This window comes from Arachis hypogaea, chromosome 2 (genome assembly GCF_003086295.3).
Source record: "Arachis hypogaea cultivar Tifrunner chromosome 2, arahy.Tifrunner.gnm2.J5K5, whole genome shotgun sequence".
In the NCBI taxonomy this organism is placed as follows: domain Eukaryota; kingdom Viridiplantae; phylum Streptophyta; class Magnoliopsida; order Fabales; family Fabaceae; genus Arachis; species Arachis hypogaea.
Genome location: NC_092037.1, coordinates 94,869,046 through 94,877,105, shown reverse-complemented (window position 1 = coordinate 94,877,105; position 8,060 = coordinate 94,869,046). Strand labels below are relative to the sequence as shown.

The following is an 8,060-nucleotide window of genomic DNA, read 5'->3' as shown; positions in this document are numbered from 1 at the left end:
TATTTCTCTCTACAATTTTTACTCTATATATAATTATATTTTATATTAGTAATTTTACAAATCAAAATATGTTATTAGATATTTTTTACAATTAAAATATTTTAAATGTAAAAGTATACACATTAAATTATTTTAAATTTTAGATAACGAATGTTAAAATTAATTATTAATAAAAAATTAGACTTTTTCATATAAAAATAATAACTAAAAGTCTTATTATTTAATTTTATCTGCAGATATCTTGGTCTTCTTAGTCAAAAACTTTTGTCAACTTACGACTTTTTTGTAAAAGTAGTTTGATTTTATAAATCTTATGTGTCATGCATAATTTATACTGTTAGAACAAAGTGAACTATAATTTTAAAAAAAAATTATTCTCGTAATGTTATTATGAATAAAAATACTAGTTCTAATATAATACACAAATATACTAATGCTAACTTAATACATGAATGATGCACAAATGAACTAATGCTAACTTGATGCATAAATGAATTGATGCTAACTAATGCCACTGGTATGATGAAAACTGAACTAATGCAATTTAACAAATTCTAATATAATACACAAATACACTAAAACTGAACTAATGCAATTTAAGAAAAAAAGTAGAAACAGAACAAGCTCAATTTCTACAATTTTAATACAAATAATTTAAATTGCAGAATACAACAACTTAACTAGATTTCAAAATACAAACATAATTTTATAAACTAAATTCTCATAATAGAAGTATAATAGAAGTATAATGAAAAAAAAAATTCTCAAGGACCTATTTGTCCTTCGAACTTTATTTGCAAAATGACGTCAAGGACTTATTTGTCCTTCGAACTTTATTCCCCTTCCAGCGTGGCACCGTAACGGACACCTGGACACCGTTTCAGCCACGTCAGCCAGTTCCGTTTGGTGTATGAGAGGCAAATAGACGGAAGGACTAAATTGTCCTCCGTTTGTTAAAATCAGGGACTTTTTTGTATTTAAATTTTGTTAAAAATATATTTGTCAAAAAGTTAAAAAATCAGGACCTATCTGTCTTTTTCTTTTTTTTATAAAGTTATATATATATATATATATATATATATATATATATTATCATGTCATGCTATATAAATCCAAATTAAAATAAAGAGGTTCCAAATGCCAATTCTTATAATTGACTCATTAGTTTATTTAAAGAAATATATTTTTCTATTATTTTAAATTTGTATGTCATCTTAATGAGTCGAGTTATAACGAACGAATTAATTTTTTTTTATATAAAAATGTGAATTCATGACATGTATAAATCTTTGCAAATGCTTAAAAATAATTTAAAATATATTTTAATAAAACTAGTTTTAAACTTTTGTATAGAAAAAATGCTTTATTACTTGAATTGTCAAAATTAGTCAGGAAAAAAATTAAGAAAAAAATAGGTGGAACATGCTATTGAGAAAAATAGTAAATTAAGAAGAAGAACAAATCATAAATAGTAAATTAAGAAGAAGAACAAATCTGTATGATGCCAAATATTCATTTTGAGTATGACTAAGTTAATTAGTTCACACGTGCTGAGTTCAACTTGTCATTTTAAAATAAGATTTTTGTTAAAACACTGAACAATTTAACTTGCAGTATAAGAGTGATCTTAACATAAAATTAAAATATAACTTCTTGCAAAATACTTATAAATCACTATTTGGAATAGCAAGAGTGATCCTAACATAATATTAGAGTATTTTATTTTTTATCAAAACACTAATCAACAATTAATTTACAATGCAGGAGTAATTTAATTTTAACATAAAGTTAGAGTCAGTTTTTTTTTGGTTAAAACACTAATTACGACTAATAACTGGCTATACAATAGTAATTTTAACATGAAATTAGAATTTAAATTGTCAAAATTAGGGGTATGTATGGGCCGGGTGAAACCGGGTTTGATGTGACCTAGACTCGACCCGAAATATATACCTGGCCTTTATTAGATCCGAACCCGACCCTAGACCGGATGAAATGTAACAGCTCAGACCACCCGCTAGCACGATATTATCCGCTTTGGCACACAAGGCCTCACGGTTTTGCCTTTGACGATAGGGATGCTAGCCGAAGCCCCCACACTCACTCGTCAAAACGCGTCATGCTAGGGGGAGGTATCCACACCCTTATAAGGCATGCTTCTTTCCCTTCTCCAACCGATGTGGGCCTTACAATCCACCCCCTAAGGGAGCCCAGCGCCCTCGCTGGCACATCAATCCGGGTTCCGGCTCTGATACCATCTGTAAAAGCCCAGACCACCCGCTAGCACGATATTATCCGCTTTGGCACACAAGGCCTCACGGTTTTGCCTTTGACGATAGGGATGCTAGCCGAAGCCCCCACACTCACTCGTCAAAACGCGTCATGCTAGGGGGAGGTATCAACACCCTTATAAGGCATGCTTCTTTCCCTTCTCCAACCGATGTGGGCCTTACAATCCACCCCCTAAGGGAGCCCAGCGCCCTCGCTGGCACATCAATCCGGGTTCCGGCTCTGATACCATCTGTAAAAGCCCAGACCACCCGCTAGCACGATATTATCCGCTTTGGCACACAAGGCCTCACGGTTTTGCCTTTGACGATAGGGATGCTAGCCGAAGCCCCCACACTCACTCGTCAAAACGCGTCATGCTAGGGGGAGGTATCCACACCCTTATAAGGCATGCTTCGTTCCCTTCTCCAACCGATGTGGGCCTTACATGAAACCTATACACTTTCGAGCCACGATTATATCAGGTAAAAACTGGGTGAAAACCGGGCCGTTAACATTACATTACCTTGATACCTTCTTATAAACTAGCATGTGAAAATATCCAAATTTTCAAGACTCCAACCACTATTTGACATGGTAAAATTCACTTAGAAAAATATAACAAGAACCAACTTTTCTCTAAAATTAAAGCATAACCATAATCAATACTAATATTGTCTAATAACACTAAATATTTAAATCAATACAAATAACACAATATTATGCATTAATTAGTCTAAAATCTTATGCATTTTAAACATAAAACATTAACTTATAGTCTTATAATAACTAATAACACAAAATATTAAGGTTTACAATACTTAAATTCCACATAAGAATAGCCATCATCCATCACTAATACACAAAATATTAATTATGTATGATGACTAGGCCACCGGGCCGATTTCGGGTGACCCGAGCCATGGCCCGGACCCGACCCAAAATAATGACCGGATCTATTTTTGAGACCCTTACCCAGTCCTAAACTCGATAAAATCACACCAAATTAGCCCCTAAAGTGTTCAGAGTCGGACCGGGTCTTCGGCCCAGACCGGGCATGCACACCCCTAGTCAAAATATGTATTGGTCACACACTAATGTCCAAACAAAAGTTGTAACACCCTAACTACCAAAGCTCACGCTTCCGGCTGCGCAACTCTGATAGCTCAGACATTACGACGACACTTATACAATTTAATACTAAAATATGAGCCTGTTTGAAATTTTAAACCGCAATACCGCTCCCAAAAATACTTTCATCCGATAACATACATCCATAAATACCATACAACTTACAAAACTCATAAAGAGTACATCTATATATATATATATATATATATATATATATATATATATATATATATATATAATACTACAGACATTACCCAATACAATTCCTATCCCTCTTACAGAATGTATCAAGATAAAGGCGAGGGAACAAAAATATACTAAAGCAATACAGAGCATCTCAACAACAACTAAATAAACTTCTCGCGACTTCTGCGCCCATATCTTGAAAGGGGAAAATGTAGGGGGATGAGAACATCATCCTCGAAAGGGTTCTCAGTAGAGGGTTTTTGGGAATTACTGTAATAGGATATGTGAGGATAAACCATACCAGTGATTAATACCCGTCTTATGCCTCTTTTTTAAAAACAACGATTTATAATAGAAGTAAAGTCGGAAATCTTTTTCTGAAAGAGGAACCGTTCAATTCTCAAAAACATCAAAAGCCTTTCAAAAAGGTTTATCTATGCTGAACCAAAATAGCCTTTCATATTTTTCCAAACCAGAAACACAAAACCGAAAAAGCCAACCATAAGTCCATTTCAATTCAACCACGGCTCTAGGCCCAAACAATCCAATCTAACAACAAATCACCACACACCAACAGAGTCCCAGATGCAAACACAGATAGGAAGTTCAAGCACAAACAAACAGGTATTGCAAGTAGGACAATTAGCAATTAATCACATAGGCAAACCAAGTATTATATGCACACACAAACAATATCACATAGATGTATATGATGCATGCCTGTCCCTAGTGGCTGATGATATCATCTGTCGGTTATAGAGCCAACCCGACAAGTCCTGGTAGCTAACCATTGGACTGCCCCTCTGTCGTGTCTCCCCAACTCGAGTTATACTCAATATAAGCTTGATCATAATCATGATCCATATCCATCACCCTCACTGGTGAATATTTATGGGGGTGAGCTCGTCCGGGAATTTCACAGTGCCCGGCCACCCTGACGACATAGGGAAACTCAAATCTCCGATAGTGAAAGTGCAAATCACAATTATCAATATCTCAGCATATATGCTTTCATTCTCAGCCATGGATCAACATCCATCTTAGCCATCCGGCTCTCGGTTCAATCCAGAACCAGCCAATATTTATATCATACACAGCCATTCCGGCTTACAACAAAACAGCACTTCCACCATTCAACATCATCAAATTCATAAAATCGGCAATTAAGCCATAAATCACTTTTCTCAATTCATTTCACTTTGAAATCAGATTTCAACTCTTTTTAGCCTTAGCTTTAAAGATCTCATTTCTCAAACTATCTCAGGCTCATAAGCCACTTTTACTCAAGGAAATTTCCCCTTTTAAAACAAGCCACTCTCGGATTCCTCTTTCCAAAATTTCCAAAACCATGGAAAGTTAAAGATTCCTTTTGAAACATTCAAAATCACCCATCCAACAATGGGATTTTATAATAAAAGTTCCTTGGCAAAATCTCAAGTCTTTAGGGAAGGTCAACCTATATCAATTCCTTAAAATTCATTGAAACTCTTAAAACCATGGATTCTCGGTTCAAGTAAATAAAATTGAATTTATTATGAAACCGACCATACAAAATCACAAGTTCCAACCCGGTTCAAAAATCAACTCATTTAAAAAGGAACCGATTCATTTGAATCAAACCACTTTCAGGTTTCTTTTTGGAACCCATTTTTCTAACTCTTCCAAAATGCCTCAAACTTAATTACTCAATCAAAAGTCTAGATTCCTTTGAAATCACTAAAGCTCCTTTTTATATTGAAATCAATATTAGAGCATCATTCTGTCCTTCAGTGATTCAAACGGTAAAAATAGTTCATTTCTAAATAAGTCAAACTCAAGGCATAAAGTTCACTAAATAAATTAAGCTTGAAAATATAATTATTCTCTTAATAAATCAAATAATACAACTTCCCAAATCCAATCCTTTCTAAATAACTTTTCAAACAAGACTAGGATTTTGTAGAAATTTCGGCAGCACCTCCGCTAAAACTTGGACTTTTGCCACCCGGTTCGGGTCCCAACTAAACCGTTTCTCATTCCTTTTCAACAGCTCAAAACCATAAATCAATTCAAAGCAAGCTAAATCCAACAGTCACCTCAGTGGCATATCTCAAGAAAACCATTTCAAAATCAACTCAATATTAACCGATTTAACTCATTTCCAAAGCTTTAAAGAAACGGTTCAGTAACAAATCATTTGTCCAAGATCAAGTCAATTAAAGTAAACCAGGCTGAATTCAAAAGTGCATTCGACTTTTCACATCATCAAATAATTGACTTAAATCAAATCAATCCTCAACGGATTAAACTCAGATTTCAAATCTTTAAAGAATCACTTCAAAACATTACATTTCACAAAGCCGCACAACAATTCAACCAAACCAACATCCATAATCACTCGAGTCAATCAAATAACACATAAGGCAGATACAATCACCAAATACACAATATCTCACAACAGTATCCATATGTAATAATTCCAATACTTAAAACATAGTTTTTGGAAAGCGCCCCTACCTCGGCAAGCAAAACTTAACCCAAGCGTGTCAACTAAACTCTTTTCGCTCTGCCCAAAATCACTGGCAATCAGAACCCGGCTCGGCTTGCTCTCTCGAAAGCAGAAACAGCTACAAGCGGCATAAGCAAATCGGATTCTAACTCCTAAAACCATTAACATCGCAAATACTTTATTACATGGAACAGAGCACTAACGCAGGGCTTTCGAAAGTCGAAATACTCACTGAAATAACAAAATGAAGCAGCCACAGCTCCTTATCAACCCGGCAGTGGCTCCGTCAGTAACCCCAAGTGACAATCGCGAGCAAAAACATCGGTGACGGTAACTGTAACAAACACGCGGCGTTAACAACCTTTCCAGAATTCCAACAGAACAGAAACCAAACTCAAAAATCTTACTGGCGGTGGAACACGGTGGCAGCAGGGTCTCAAGTGGCAGAAGCTCAGCCCGGAGCTCCGGCGGTGATCCCGAAAGTCACATAATCACTCCCGGCAGCCCAAATCACGGTGACTCAGCCTGCTCCTCTTCCTGTAGTGATTCCCGCAACATCACAAGCCCAAAGAGCAGGGAGTGACAGAGCTCAACCATGGTGAAGCAGGGCGGTACAACGGCGGCCAAGCACAGCCCCTCAAACGGCACTGACGCGGACACAGCTCCTCTTCTCCGTGCTCGTTGGCGACGCGTGAAGTACAAAGGCAGCATCTTCCCTTTCTCAGCGGACTAGAACAATGGAGACAGAATGATTCATCTTGCTCCTCTCTCGCTGTTGGCAAGGATGACGACCACACGGCTTCAGTGGCGGTTCCCGACGACCCATCTGCGGCGGCACCGGGCAGAGACGGCGACGACGCGACTGGCAATGACGGGCTTAGACGACGACCCAGGCGGTGATGGTCTCCCCTGTCACGCTCTGCCTCTCTCTCTGTTGTGCAAAATCCCATCTCCCTCTCTCTTCGTGCTCGCCGGCAGAGGCAAGATGGCGGCGACTCAGCAAGGATGAGCTCCTCTGGTTCGGTGACAGAGGCGCGGCTCAGGCTCCAAGGACCAGTTGGCAATGGCAGCGACGACACGGCTCAGCAACCACGTGGTGACGGCGCGAACAGATCCTTCTTCTCCCTTCGGCTAGCAATGGTGGCGACGGTAGGACGCGTTGGCGCGGTGGCGAGGCGACGGCAACGCGGTGAGCTCCTTCCGCCTCTCCTCAGCCGCAACTCAATCTCCCTCTCCTTCTCTGCCTCAGTTCCTTTCTTTCATGGAAATGGGAAGCCGTGTGTGCTGCGATCTGTTGGGGGAAGGGGGGAAGATTTGCTGTTGTTGCTGAGTGTATTGGTTTGAGGAAAGGGGAAGTGTTGCTGCTGCTGTTAGAAGAGAGGGGCTGCAGCAGTTGGGGGAAATCGGGTCGGGTTAGGGTTTCCAGGGTTAGGGGCATTTTAGTAATTTCAGATAAAATTGGGAATAATGTAGTAATTGAAACCCAAATTAAATCCAACACTAATTGTATATAGAAAAATACTATTTGCTCATCAATCTTACAAATTATTTTTCATAAAATGCCCAAATCAAAATAATTAGAAATAATATAATTAAACCCTTTATTTTCCAAAGTAACAGTATTAATATTTAAAATATTAATTATTTAATCCGAATCATATAAAAATCCTTATTATTTCAAAACTACCAACTTTATAATATAATTATAAAAATAATCCAATAATTATCAAATTGGATAATAAATCATAACTTGTCTCAAATTCAATAAATCACACTTGCCTTAATTATCTTTAATAAAATGATTTCCGAAATTAAGGCTATAAATAACTATATGATTTGAGACTTGATCATAATAAGACTTTTCAAAAGTTCTGGGTCTTACATCCTACCCACCTTATAAAAATTTTCGTCCTCGAAAATTGATACAAAACGAAAGAAATTTCATAACAGTTCATCCTTGAACATATTTAAGGAAGTAGCAAAAATA

The 8,060-nt window shown here is 37.1% G+C and overlaps 1 long non-coding RNA gene across 1 annotated transcript; it reads right to left on the bottom strand.

Annotated features, from left to right (window-relative positions):
• Window positions 1-579: 579 nt before the first annotated feature.
• LOC112728609 (uncharacterized) lies at window positions 580-7,488 on the bottom strand. Its single transcript, XR_011874283.1, has 4 exons — window positions 6,481-7,488; window positions 6,306-6,407; window positions 6,082-6,225; window positions 580-868 (listed from the first exon to the last, which is right to left on the bottom strand). It is a non-coding gene; the product is annotated as an uncharacterized lncRNA (long non-coding RNA).
• Window positions 7,489-8,060: the final 572 nt, after the last annotated feature.